This window comes from Staurois parvus, unplaced genomic scaffold (assembly GCF_062004578.1).
Source record: "Staurois parvus isolate SC_StPar_1 unplaced genomic scaffold, SC_StPar_1.0 ptg000262l, whole genome shotgun sequence".
Taxonomy (NCBI): Eukaryota; Metazoa; Chordata; class Amphibia; order Anura; family Ranidae; genus Staurois; species Staurois parvus.
The window spans coordinates 3,918,491-3,933,479 of NW_028318058.1; the positions used below are offsets into that span (position 1 = coordinate 3,918,491).

The 14,989-nt window shown below is 44.5% G+C and overlaps 1 pseudogene; it reads left to right on the forward strand.

Moving 5' to 3' along the window:
• Positions 1-1,965: 1,965 nt before the first annotated feature.
• On the forward strand, positions 1,966-10,901 carry LOC149459352 (uncharacterized; annotated as a pseudogene).
• Positions 10,902-14,989: the final 4,088 nt, after the last annotated feature.

Genomic DNA, 14,989 nt, shown 5'->3' on the forward strand with positions numbered 1-14,989 from the left:
CGAGGTTTGGCTCAAAACAGAGATCACTTTGCGGATATTTGACGCTGCCGAGCGCCCCTGCACAAATCCCGCTTGTGAGGGATGAATGAGATCTGGCAATATTGTTGCAAGGCGCGATGCTATAATTTTGGACATGAGTTTCGCGTCGAGGTTTAGCAAGGATATCGGCCGATATGAACCCGGTTCCGTCGGATCTTTGTCTTTTTTTGCAATCAGTTTGATATGTGCTTGAAGACCTGAGGGGAGATAGTTCCCTCCCAACTGAATACCTTGAAAAACCGATTGCAATGTAGGGGAGAGAGTATCAGACATGAGTTTGTAAAACTCGGCTGTGTAGCCATCAGGTCCCGGGGCTTTACCAGTCGTGAGCGATTTTATAGCTTGGGATATATCTGACTGAGTGATGGGAGCATTCAAAGCTTGGAGTGTAGCAGAATCTATCTGTGGCAGCTGGATGAGGTCCAGAAAAGAGGTGGCTTTACTAGTGTCTATTGGGTCTGAGCCGTACAGGTTTTGGTAGAAATTTTCTAAAATGGAAATAATATCTAAGGGGTCGCCCTGCAACATTCCCTGTGCATCTTTCAACGCTGTAATGAGAGTGGGAGTGAACGGTTTTTTGCAGAGCCTAGCTAGCAGCTTGCCCGGTTTATTGCCGAATTTATGGTAACGGAGGTCAATATGCGATTTATGCACGGCTTCCTGGGCCGCTGCCCAAGTGTCAAAATGTTGCTTGGCCTCCGCCCATGCTTTCCTATTTTCATGGGAGTTAAGACTTGCCATGTCCCTCTGTGCCTGTTGGAGACGCAGGCTCGCTGTTGTGTAGTTACGAAGAAGATTTTTCTTATACGTGGAAGTGAACGCTATGATTCGACCTCGTAGGACCGCCTTGCCCGTCTCCCAAAAGAGGTTAGGGTTTGTTCGATGTTGTGCGTTTGTGTCGCAGAACTCATCCCAGGCAGTGTTCAAAGCCCGGAGTAGGTCCCGATTGTTTGCTAGGAAGGACGGGAAACGCCAAGTGCGCGAACGATGATTATGTTGTGCCTGCTGAATGGAGACTGAAATCGGGGAGTGATCAGAAATCGCTATATCGTGTATAGCGGAGTCCCTAATGCTTTGTAGTGAGGGAGAGTTGACAAGGAAGTAATCAATTCTGGACAAAGTATGATGGACGGGGGAGTAAAAAGTAAAATCTCTACCATCTGGATGGGTCAGACGCCAAACGTCCGTAAGCTGTAGCGCTTCTGTAAATTCAGACAATAGTGAGTGAGTTGGGGAGAGAGCGGAAGGAGGAGGGCAACTAGGAAAGCCTGGTTTCAATTTGTCTTCCTGAGTGTTCATACATTGGTTGAAGTCTCCTCCTAACACCAGTGGAAGGTGCGTAAAATGTGACAGTTTTGAGGACAAATCTTGGAAGAACGGTTTAGGTGCAGAATTTGGTGCATAAACGTTGGCTAAGACTAGAGGAGAGGAATCCAAGTTAATGTGTACAGCAACGTACCGCCCCTCCTCATCCGTAACTAGCGATCTAATGTCTGGGGTGAGGCGTTTATGTATGAGGATAAGCACCCCCGCCTTGCGGTTGTTTGTAGGTGAGCCCAGTACCTGACCGACCCATAGTTTTTTCATGCGCGAAAAATCTGATTGGCTTAAATGAGTTTCTTGGAGAAACGCAATATCCGCTTTCAAGCGTTTGAGATGGCGTAGAATGGCCATACGTTTATGGGGTGATCTCAGACCCTTTACATTCCATGATACTACATGAAGCATGCGAATATAGGCCAAGGGGTGTTCAGCAATGAAATAGGAGCTCTGTAAGGTGGTAACTCAACGTGTTCCTTTCTAAGATTCCCGATCGCTCGTTGCATTGCTAAAGGTTGGCACAGCATGGGGTCTCCGGGTATGTGGATAGTGAAATGGGAAAAGCGACAGAAAGAGGAGGGGGAAGGGGAAAAAACATCTGTCAGAATGGCCCAACAGGGGTCAAATACAGACAAAACATTAACAAACAGCATAAGTTTCATGGACTTCACATTATTCCGCATGATATCTTTGCTCCTTAACCTGCGTTACCGGAGGAGGCAAGATGTAAAACCTGCACCGAAGGGCAGCCTTGTCTATCAGCAAACGGGAAGAGAAGGGAGGCCCCAAATTATTGTGCGGTTCGGCAGCACCTGTGGGTGAGATGCAGCCCGTGCTCAACATCGGCACAGCAGTCAAGGAGAAAAGTAAATGCGCCATAACATTGTGAGCGGATATAAAAACGAGCCAAAGAACCTTAGGTGTATCTAAACAGAACGGAGCATGTAGGTAGCCACAAAATAAGACAGAGGAGTACCATTACATGAATCAATAACCGCTAAAACGTGAACCTGTAGGGAAAATTATCAGCGGAAATTAAGGCGGCCTATGCTTTGCCGGTGAGAAGTTGATGCGTTGGCGCTTAGGCGGCTCTTTTCGAGGACTGCGTTGGTCTCTCGGACCGGGGTCACGTGGTGACTGCTGTATTTGTCGAGGGCCCAGGTTGTCGGTTAAATTCTGCAGGAACAAAAGGGCTTCCTCTGGGTGTGTGTACGATTTGGGTTCCCCTGTGGGCGTGGTGAAGCGTAGTGTGGCAGGATATGCCAGAGTGAATTTGACCCCCTTTTGAAACAGTATGGCGCAAATTGATTGAAACGCTTTTCTTTTGCGGGAAACTTCTTGGGAATAATCTGCAAAAAGTAAAAGCTTATGCCCATCCAGCTGTAGGGAACGTGAATTACAGAATGAATTTAGTATAGCAAGCCGGTCCGCGTAATTGAGATATTTGACAATTATTGAGCGTGGCGTACGTCTATCATTGGAAGGTGCGCCTAGCCGGTGAGCCCTTTCGACCTGGCATGGTGTCAGTATGCCTAGTGCAGCAGGTATACGTTTAGAGCAGATTTCAGCTAGCAAGCCCGAATTATAGGATTCTGGGAGACCCACTACGCGTAAATTGTTTCTACGTGACCGATTTTCTAAGTCATCCAGTTTGTCCAGAATACTTTGTTGCTCACGTTTAGATTGTGTAACTCCTGCCTGCATAGCTTGAAATTCATCCTCCAAATCAGAGAGGCGGTGTTCTACATCTGAAATGCGCTTTACGTTTTCGCCGAGATCCCTTCTAAGATGTTCTATGCCTTGGGTCACAGCCCTATCCACAGCCTGTGTAATGGTAGGCAATAATAGAGAGGCAACGGCTTGTGCAATTTTTTCATAGCCCTGCTGATCTGTAGGACTACAGGTGCCTGCATGCCCCAGTGCGGGGGTATGGGGAGGTTGTGGTTCCCTCCTACCTGATCCATGGTCTGTCCCTGGCTGTGTGTCCATCTCCACATTACTGCTGTCCGCCCTGGGACCTGTGGTGCCACTGCTGCAGCCGCCCTCAGCAGCGTGTTCGGCGGCCATCTTGGCTGCAGGAGAGGGAGAGACATCCCTCCCAGGAATCGCGGCGGGATCGTGGCCGGGTGCCGCCGGTTTCAGGTACCGATCCATGGGGATCGAGTAGCGGGTCAACAGGGGGCACCTTCGTGCCTAATGCTGAGGCTCTCCGGTGCAGGAAGCGGGCGTTATATGCCGGGGTATGCCGGAGCCGCGGGATACCGCCCCTGCTACATGCGGCGCCGGAACCGGAAGTCCCTGACATACTCTTTAATTCAACGATTCTGTGTCCCTGAGTAACAATTCTGTGTCCCTCAGTAACAATTCTGTGTCTGTCCCTGAGTAACAATTCTGTGTCCCTGAGTAACAATTCTGTGTCCCTCAGTAACAATTCTGTGTCCCTCAGTAACAATTCTGTGTCCCTCAGTAACAATTCTGTGTCTGTCCCTGAGTAACAATTCTGTGTCCCTCAGTAACAATTCTGTGTCTGTCCCTGAGTAACAATTCTGTGTCCCTGAGTAACAATTCTGTGTCCCTCAGTAACAATTCTGTGTCCCTCAGTAACAATTCTGTGTCCCTCAGTAACAATTCTGTGTCTGTCCCTGAGTAACAATTCTGTGTCCCTCAGTAACAATTCTGTGTCCCTCAGTAACAATTCTGTGTCTGTCCCTGAGTAACAATTCTGTGTCCCTGAGTAACAATTCTGTGTCCCTCAGTAACAATTCTGTGTCCCTCAGTAACAATTCTGTGTCTGTCCCTGAGTAACAATTCTGTGTCCCTGAGTAACAATTCTGTGTCCCTCAGTAACAATTCTGTGTCTGTCCCTGAGTAACAATTCTGTGTCTGTCCCTGAGTAACAATTCTGTGTCTGTCCCTGAGTAACAATTCTGTGTCTGTCCCTGAGTAACAATTATGTGTCCCTCAGTAACAATTCTGTGTCCCTCAGTAACAATTCTGTGTCCCTCAGTAACAATTCTGTGTCTGTCCCTCAGTAACAATTCTGTGTCTGTCCCTGAGTAACAATTCTGTGTCTGTCCCTGAGTAACAATTCTGTGTCTGTCCCTGAGTAACAGTTCTGTGTCTGTCCCTGAGTAACAATTCTGTGTCTGTCCCTGAGTAACAATTCTGTGTCCCTCAGTAACAATTCTGTGTCCCTCAGTAACAATTCTGTGTCCCTCAGTAACAATTCTGTGTCCCTCAGTAACAATTCTGTGTCTGTCCCTGAGTAACAATTCTGTGTCTGTCCCTGAGTAACAATTCTGTGTCTGTCCCTGAGTAACAATTCTGTGTCCCTCAGTAACAATTCTGTGTCCCTGAGTAACAATTCTGTGTCTGTCCCTGAGTAACAATTCTGTGTCTGTCCCTGAGTAACAATTCTGTGTCTGTCCCTGAGTAACAATTCTGTGTCCCTCAGTAACAATTCTGTGTCCCTCAGTAACAATTCTGTGTCTGTCCCTGAGTAACAATTCTGTGTCTGTCCCTGAGTAACAATTCTGTGTCTGTCCCTGAGTAACAATTCTGTGTCTGTCCCTGAGTAACAATTCTGTGTCCCTCAGTAACAATTCTGTGTCTGTCCCTGAGTAACAATTCTGTGTCCCTGAGTAACAATTCTGTGTCCCTGAGTAACAATTCTGTGTCCCTCAGTAACAATTCTGTGTCCCTCAGTAACAATTCTGTGTCCCTGAGTAACGATTCTGTGTCCCTCAGTAACAATTCTGTGTCCCTCAGTAACAATTCTGTGTCTGTCCTTGAGTAACAATTTTGTGTCCATGAGTAACAATTCTGTGTCTCTCAGTAACAATTCTGTGTCCCTCAGTAACAATTCTGTGTCTGTCCCTGAGTAACAATTCTGTGTCTGTCCCTGAGTAACAATTCTGTGTCTGTCCCTGAGTAACAATTCTGTGTCCCTCAGTAACAATTCTGTGTCTGTCCCTGAGTAACAATTCTGTGTCTGTCCCTGAGTAACAATTCTGTGTCTGTCCCTGAGTAACAATTATGTGTCCCTCAGTAACAATTCTGTGTCCCTCAGTAACAATTCTGTGTCCCTCAGTAACAATTCTGTGTCTGTCCCTCAGTAACAATTCTGTGTCTGTCCCTGAGTAACAATTCTGTGTCTGTCCCTGAGTAACAATTCTGTGTCTGTCCCTGAGTAACAGTTCTGTGTCTGTCCCTGAGTAACAATTCTGTGTCTGTCCCTGAGTAACAATTCTGTGTCCCTCAGTAACAATTCTGTGTCCCTCAGTAACAATTCTGTGTCCCTCAGTAACAATTCTGTGTCTGTCCCTGAGTAACAATTCTGTGTCTGTCCCTGAGTAACAATTCTGTGTCTGTCCCTGAGTAACAATTCTGTGTCCCTCAGTAACAATTCTGTGTCCCTCAGTAACAATTCTGTGTCCCTGAGTAACAATTCTGTGTCTGTCCCTGAGTAACAATTCTGTGTCTGTCCCTGAGTAACAATTCTGTGTCCCTCAGTAACAATTCTGTGTCCCTCAGTAACAATTCTGTGTCTGTCCCTGAGTAACAATTCTGTGTCTGTCCCTGAGTAACAATTCTGTGTCTGTCCCTGAGTAACAATTCTGTGTCCCTCAGTAACAATTCTGTGTCCCTCAGTAACAATTCTGTGTCTGTCCCTGAGTAACAATTCTGTGTCTGTCCCTGAGTAACAATTCTGTGTCTGTCCCTGAGTAACAATTCTGTGTCCCTCAGTAACAATTCTGTGTCTGTCCCTGAGTAACAATTCTGTGTCTGTCCCTGAGTAACAATTCTGTGTCTGTCCCTGAGTAACAATTCTGTGTCTGTCCCTCAGTAACAATTCTGTGTCCCTCAGTAACAATTCTGTGTCTTTCCCTGAGTAAAAATTCTGTGTCTGTCCCTGAATAACAATTCTGTGTCTGTCCCTGAGTAACAATTCTGTGTCTGTCCCTGAGTAACAATTATGTGTCCCTCAGTAACAATTCTGTGTCCCTCAGTAACAATTCTGTGTCCCTCAGTAGCAATTCTGTGTCTGTCCCTCAGTAACAATTCTGTGTCTGTCCCTGAGTAACAATTCTGTGTCTGTCCCTGAGTAACAATTCTGTGTCTGTCCCTGAGTAACAGTTCTGTGTCTGTCCCTGAGTAACAATTCTGTGTCTGTCCCTGAGTAACAATTCTGTGTCCCTCAGTAACAATTCTGTGTCCCTCAGTAACAATTCTGTGTCCCTCAGTAACAATTCTGTGTCTGTCCCTGAGTAACAATTCTGTGTCTGTCCCTGAGTAACAATTCTGTGTCCCTCAGTAACAATTCTGTGTCCCTCAGTAACAATTCTGTGTCCCTCAGTAACAATTCTGTGTCTGTCCCTGAGTAACAATTCTGTGTCTGTCCCTGAGTAACAATTCTGTGTCTGTCCCTGAGTAACAATTCTGTGTCCCTCAGTAACAATTCTGTGTCCCTCAGTAACAATTCTGTGTCTGTCCCTGAGTAACAATTCTGTGTCTGTCCCTGAGTAACAATTCTGTGTCTGTCCCTGAGTAACAATTCTGTGTCCCTCAGTAACAATTCTGTGTCCCTCAGTAACAATTCTGTGTCTGTCCCTGAGTAACAATTCTGTGTCTGTCCCTGAGTAACAATTCTGTGTCTGTCCCTGAGTAACAATTCTGTGTCTGTCCCTCAGTAACAATTCTGTGTCCCTCAGTAACAATTCTGTGTCTGTCCCTGAGTAAAAATTCTGTGTCTGTCCCTGAGTAACAATTCTGTGTCTGTCCCTGAGTAACAATTCTGTGTCTGTCCCTGAGTAACAATTATGTGTCCCTCAGTAACAATTCTGTGTCCCTCAGTAACAATTCTGTGTCCCTCAGTAGCAATTCTGTGTCTGTCCCTCAGTAACAATTCTGTGTCTGTCCCTGAGTAACAATTCTGTGTCTGTCCCTGAGTAACAATTCTGTGTCTGTCCCTGAGTAACAGTTCTGTGTCTGTCCCTGAGTAACAATTCTGTGTCTGTCCCTGAGTAACAATTCTGTGTCCCTCAGTAACAATTCTGTGTCCCTCAGTAACAATTCTGTGTCCCTCAGTAACAATTCTGTGTCTGTCCCTGAGTAACAATTCTGTGTCTGTCCCTGAGTAACAATTCTGTGTCTGTCCCTGAGTAACAATTCTGTGTCCCTCAGTAACAATTCTGTGTCCCTCAGTAACAATTCTGTGTCCCTCAGTAACAATTCTGTGTCTGTCCCTGAGTAACAATTCTGTGTCTGTCCCTGAGTAACAATTCTGTGTCTGTCCCTGAGTAACAATTCTGTGTCCCTCAGTAACAATTCTGTGTCCCTCAGTAACAATTCTGTGTCTGTCCCTGAGTAACAATTCTGTGTCTGTCCCTGAGTAACAATTCTGTGTCCCTCAGTAACAATTCTGTGTCCCTCAGTAACAATTCTGTGTCCCTCAATAACAATTCTGTGTCTGTCCCTGAGTAACAATTCTGTGTCTGTCCCTGAGTAACAATTCTGTGTCTGTCCCTGAGTAACAATTCTGTGTCCCTAAGTAACGGTTCTGTGTTCCTAAGTAACGGTTCTGTGTCCCTAAGTAACGGTTCTGTGTCCCTAAGTAATGATTGTGTGTCCCTAAGTAATGGTTCTGTGTCCCTAAGTAATGGTTCTGTGTCCCTAAGTAACGGTTCTGTGTCCCTAAGTAACGATTGTGTGTCCCTAAGTAACGGTTCTGTGTCCCTAAGTAACGGTTCTGTGTCCCTAAGTAACAGTTCTGTGTCCCTAAGTAACGGTCCTGTGTCCCTAAGTAACGGTTCTGTGTCCCTAAGTAACGATTCTGTGTCCCTAATACAGAGAGGTCTGTCTCTCTTGAATGACCAGAGGCAAATGGAGAATTGTAAGATGGCCGCAATTTATAGCTCCACCATTACACAGTGCTGGCTGGCTGGCTGCTGATTGGCTAATGCGATCACATGTCATGAATGAATGCATTATGGGTCAGCGTGCCTTGTCTGCGCGCCTTCCCAGAGATCCCCGCTCCGTCGCCGCACATGTCGCCGCCATTTTTGGAATAATTTAGATTCGCGCATTTTCCTAAATTTTCCTAATATTCAAAACTAATTCCACTTCGCCGAGTTTGATTCGCTCATCTCTAATCAAGACCTCCATGCACATGAAGAGAAGTTCTTCAATTACAGTATCTCACAGAAGTGAGTCCACCCCTCACATTTTTGTAAATATTTTATTCTATCTTTTCATGTGATAACACTGAAGAAATGACACTTTGCTACAATGTAAAGTAGTGAGTGTACAGCTTGTATAACAATGTAAATTTGCTGTCCCCTCAAAATAACCCAACACACAGCCATTAATGTCTAAACCGCTGGCAGCAAAAGTGAGTACACCCTTAATTGTAAATGTCCAATTAGCCATTTTCCCTCCCCGCTGTCAAGTGACTCATTAGTGTTACAAGGTATCAGGTGTGAATGGGGAGCAGGGGTCTTAAATTTGGGGGGGTGGGGGTGCTTGGATATTGGTCATATGTGGAAAGCAGTGGTTTGTCAGGGAATCTGTGAGGGGATACCTTGGATTATCTGTTGCTTGTTCAGGAGGTTTGCTTGGGGTGGGGGCATTGTGGATAGGTTGGATACAGTTGTGCGTGTAGTTCAGTTGGTCTGCTGGGAGGGAGATATTGGACTGAAGTGGAATGAAATGGTGTGTAGAGTTGGGGTGGTCTACTTGGGAGGAACAATTGATAACAATTTGTAAGTATTTCAGGAGGTCTGCTTGGGGGGCAATTACAGATGGAATAGGTGAAGGGATGGGATAAGGTATTCTATGAGGAGTTTCATAAATACTAGTAGGGAAATCAAAGCTGGAAGTGTATGTTTGTGGGGTTGTTTTGGGGCAGAAGGAAAGGAAATTACTGGTGGGGCAGATGATGCTTCCTCTGTTTGGATTCTGAGCTGGCGGTGGAAACTGAAAGAATGGATACACTGCTGGACTGATATACGCATCTCAAAGTATCGTTCTGGTAAAACCTCCTTCAAAAGGGGCACCAAACTGTGCAAATAATGTGTGTGGACAGCGCTGTGCTTCCATTTGTATGGAAATACAAGACACAATAGTAAGCAGTCTATCAGCACTGTCCATGTTCTCCACCCCATGAGATCTAGAAGCAGAACGTCTGCTGTGGGAAATAGACCTTGTACTAGACCGTTGACTGGTTGGAGTGGAAGCCTCAGCCTCTGCAGGTTCTTTAACACGTGGAATGGATGATGTAGATTCATCAAGAACATGCAGCTCCATAGATAAGTCTTCAGTATTGCTACATGCCATTGCTTCCTCTTCCCCTTCTTCATAACCTTCCTCTTCCTTCTCCTCCCAACTTGACTGTGTGCTGTCATATAATTCTTTTTTAAGTAACTCAGTGGGTTAAGATTAACATACATAGGTCTGATAGATGCTAGCTTACCTCCTCAATTCCAAGATCGGCTTTAGGAAGTCAAGGTTGCTGACAAACACATAGGGACGTTTATCTGTGGCCGCTGTTCCACTTCTCTCACGTTCTTCTCTGAGATACTTCCTGTATGTATCCCTCACACTATGCCACCTTGTACGTATGTCAGTTACTAAAAAACATAAAATACATAAATAATTATGTGTCTCTTTCCTTTCAGGTACCTAGCTACTGGCAATTCTTTAGCCAGCCTACACTATGAATTCAAGCTGGGGAAATCAACCATGAGCGCAATTGTCCATCAAACATGCAGATTCATCTGGGATGTCTTGAAAGATCTGGTTATGAAAAAAACAACAAAAATATAGCACAGCTTTTTGGGAGTGCTGAAACTTTCCAAATTGTGTGGGTGCAGTAGATGGCAAACATATTTGTACAGTGAAGCCAGTTGCTGGTGGCACCAAATACTTCAACTACAAGAAATGTTTCTCGTTTGTCCTGCTGGCAGTGGCCGATGCAAATAATTCTTTTACATATATTGACATTGGTTCATATGGCAGCAGCTCAGACTCAAATATTTTTTCCCATTCAACATTTGGGCAAATTCTTCGTAACAATACTCTAGACCTTCCAAATGACTGTCCATTTCCGGAACAAGGCAGCCATTCCTACCATGTGTCTTCATTGGTGACGAGGCCTTCTCTATCTGTGAGCACCTTCTTAGACCCATGCCAATCGCTCACTTACTGTGGAGAAGAGGATATTTAATTATCGTTTCACGAGGGCATGACGCATTGTGGAGTGTGGATTCGGGATACTTGCAAAAAAGTGGCGGTTGCTGCATACCCCTATAGTCCTAACCATGGACAATGCTATTGCTGCTGTCAAAGCAACATGTGTTCTTCACAATTTTGTACGAGCTCGAGATGGCTACCTGATTGAAGATTTGTTGATGCACAATTTGGAAGGGGCACAATGGTGCATAACTAGAGGCAACACCAGTGGTGCCAACATTCATGAGGTTTTCACTGACTACTTCATGTCTACAGCAGGTCAAGTGTCATGGCAACTTGAGGCTATTGCATAAAAAAATATAATACACTTTGCTGACAATTTTGCATGCTGTGTTAATTTCATTTTTTGAAAATAAATTACATATGGTTGAGATGTGCACAAGTGTTATGTATTTCTTTCATTTGTGGTCACGTCTGGGGAAAAAAAAACATACATACCCTAATCCCAAATCACAACTAAACCTTAATCCCCCTTTACCCCCCTTACCCCAAAATCCCCACTAACCCCTAACCCCCCAACCCCAAATCCCCACTAACCTCTAACCCCCCTAACCCCAAATAACCCCTAACCTCTAACCCCCAACCTCAGATCCCCACTAACCTCTAACCCCCCTAACCCCAAATCCCCACTAATCCCTAACCCCCCTAACCCCAAATCCCCACTAACCCCTGACCCCCCCAACCCCAAATCCCCACTCAACCTCTAACCCCCCTAACCCCAAGTCCCCACTAACCCCTAACCCCCCTAACCCCAAATCCCCACTAACATCTAACCACCTAACCCCAATTCCCTACTAACCCCTAACCCCCACTTACCCCCTTACCACAAATCCCCACTAACCTCTTACCCCCCAATCCCAAATCCCCACTAACCCCTCACCCCCACTAACCCCTAACCCCAAATCCCCAATAACCCCTAACCCGCTAACCCCAACTCCCCACTAACCCCTAACCCCCACCAACCCCTAACCCCAAATCCCCACTAACCCATTTACCCCCCTAACCCCATACCCACTAACCCCAAATCCCCACTAACCCATTTACCCCCCTAACCCCATACCCACTAACCCCAAATCCCCACTAACCTCTAATCTTAACCCCAAATCCCCACTAACCTCTAACCCTAAACCCAAATCCCCACTAACCTCTAACCCCCCTAACCTGTAATTTGTCCCAATCTGGAAACATAATGTGAGCAATCGCATCCCAGCCTCTGTTCTTCCTGCTATTGTTCTTGTATTGAGGATCCCTGCAGTCATCAAAATGTATGGCCTTTGCCGGACAAGTCGGATCAACTACTCACTGTCAGCTGCACTATTCTTGTGTCTGGAGGCCATGCTTACAGTGAGCACATGGACAAGTACATGGACAGTAAGTGAGGAGAGAGGAGAGGAGGGGTTTTGGGCAGAGTTGCAGAGAAGAAAAAAATTAATATTTGCATACATGTGAACGAGGAGTACGTTTTTAACTAAGGTTCTGCTGAAGTCTATGGAGCTCACATTCGCACCGCACTGCACTAAACAAGCACAGAAGGCTTTTTTTAACCGCATCATAATGAATAGAGGTGAACTGCCTACATAGAACACTATGTAAAAGCACTTGACATGCAAATCTGAGTATTCTAAACCGCATCACATTCGCATCAGTGTGAACCAGAGCTGAAACACAGTGGCTCTAAAATGCATTTATTTGAAAACAAGAAATATTACTGTCTTTGTCATTTTATGTTGAGATTGATGCTAAATTATGCATTGTTAAAAATATTATTATTATTTTTTTTTTTGTCATTTCTGTTAGAAAATACAATATCTTTATATAGTAGTCCAAAAAATGCTAGAATTGATTTTGCCAAACCATGCAGGATGGGTTTCTAGATTTAACTCATTATCCATGGTGTGCAAGGTGCATTATTAGTGTGCTTTACAGTTTACACTGTTTCATCACATTTTATGCTCAGTAATACATTATGCAATATCGCCACTCACCCTTTAAATGTTTCTGTTTTACATAGATGAGTTTCCCAGATTTTTTTCTATAGTGCCTCTGTCAATTATTTTGCCAAGTTAGCCAGGTACTAGGTTTATAAAAAAAAAAAAATTCCTGCTATGTACTAGAACAGGGGTCGCCAAACATTTTAAACAAAGGACCAGTTTAATGTCCTTAAGGATTTAGGGCGGGCATACTGTGTGAGTTGAAAATGTCCCAGCATCAGTGGGAGAAAACTCCGCCCATCATTGGTTTTAACAGGAGGAATAGTGCCCCATCATTGGTTTTAGCAGGAGGAATAGTGCACCATGACTGATTAGTCAAAGCTGCATTGCTGAGTACTTAGAGAAAGTTCTGACAGATGGAGCTGGCAAACTAAAGCAGTCTGGTGATTTTTATCAACAACATTGCTCAAAAGAAAAATGTTTCATTTTGTACCTGATCATTCATTTACAGATCAAAGGGATGAACTTTGACCTGCAGATGAAATCAGTTAAAGCAAACTAACAAGAAAAAAAACTTTTTTTTTTTTTAACTTAAATGTTCCTTTGTTTAACCCCTTATTAACACCTAGTTTACTCTAATCAGCCCTAATTAACACCTTATTTAATTAAATAGGGAAAGAGAATAAGGAGGTACCTAGCGCTGATTAGAGTACATTAGGGGTAAATAAGGGGTTAAACAGAAGAACATTTAATTAAAAAAAAAATGTCTTTATTCGACAGGTTGCCTTTAACTGACGTCATCTGCAGATCAAAGTTTATCCCTAGATAAATAAGCAGAAAAATAAAAAATGAAACAAAGTTTATTTTTATCTTTCTGTCTTAGGCTCAGTTCACACTACTACTACCTGAAAGTCACGTGACTTACAGTGTGACTTTGGCAGGTGACTTCCTGGCGATTTGCTGGCAACTTGATGCGACTTAAGTATGACTTGATACACAACTTTGCTATATTTTTTTGAGCAAGTGGAAAATATTAATTTTTCAGTAAATTTTGTTTCTTTTATTGAATTTCTAATGAAATCCTAGCTGGCCGCAGCATCCTTAACAACCGATAACTCATCAGCCATCAGTGGTTTCCCCAAGGACAACTGAATGTAAATAAATGAATGCTGGAAATTAAATTAAAAAAATATATGTAGGGGTCCCCCCCTTTCCATACCAGACCCTTTCGGGTCTGATATGGATTTTAAGGGGAACCCCATGTCAATATTTTTTGAAAATGGCATGGAGTCCCCCCAAAATCCATACAAGGTCTTTATCCAAGCATGCAGCCTGGCAAGTGGGGAGAAGCGAACCGTACCAGGCCACATGCCCTCAACATGGAGGGGTGCTTTGGGGTAGGGGGGCTCTCCCTCAAAGCACCTTGTTCCCATGTTGATGGGAAATAGGGCCTCATCCCCACAATCCTGGGCTGTGGTTGTGGGGGGATGACTTATCAGAATCAGGAAGCCCCCTTTAACAAGGGGGCCCCCAGATCCCACCCCCATGTGAATGAGTATGGGGGACATAGTGACATACTCATTCACCAAACAGTGTTAAAAGTGAATAGAAACTCAACAGCTTTTGACAAGTCTCCTATTTAAAAAAATGTCCCCAATTTAGTTCCAACATCAATCACAAAGAAAGCCACCACCACGCCAACCCGGAAAAAAAAGAAGAGCTCCTCACCCAATGCTGGTTCCCACCGTCTGAGACCTCTGCGGTCTGACAGTTCTTAGATAGCTAATGCCAGTTATGTCATCCAGTGGCTTCACCCCCTTGTGACATCACCGACCGGGGCTTGCTGGGTTAGTGATGTCACAAGGGGGTGGTGTCACTTGGTGATGCAACAAAGCACCCCCCCATGTTGAAGACATGTGGTCTGGTGTGGTTCAGGAGAGGGGGTGCTCACTCGTCCCCCACCTTTCCTGACCTGTCAGACTGCATGCAAAGATTAATGTCTGGTATAGATTTTGGGGGTACCCCACGTGGGCTTTTTTTAAATTTTGGCATGGGTTTCCTTTTAAAATCCATACCAGACCCAAAGTACCTGGTATGGATAGGGAGGAACCCCCATGCATTTTTTTCTTAATTTTTACTTGCCAGCATGCTTTTATTTACATTAAGCTGTCAGCAGGAAGACAGCTGACAACTGATGAGTCATTGGTTGTTATTTGCCTGCTCTTTAGCAACCAGTTATTCTTTACATAGAATTTCTATCAGTAGATCAATTTTCGACCATTTTGAATTACATTTGTTCGGAACATTAGGATTTAATAAAAAAAATTATATTTTCCAATTAGTCAAAAAATCACATCAATATAGATGAGGATCCGACTTGGAGGCGACTTCCATTAAAGTCTATGGGCACAAGTCGGATAGAAGTTGCCTTGAAGTAATAGAGGAACCTT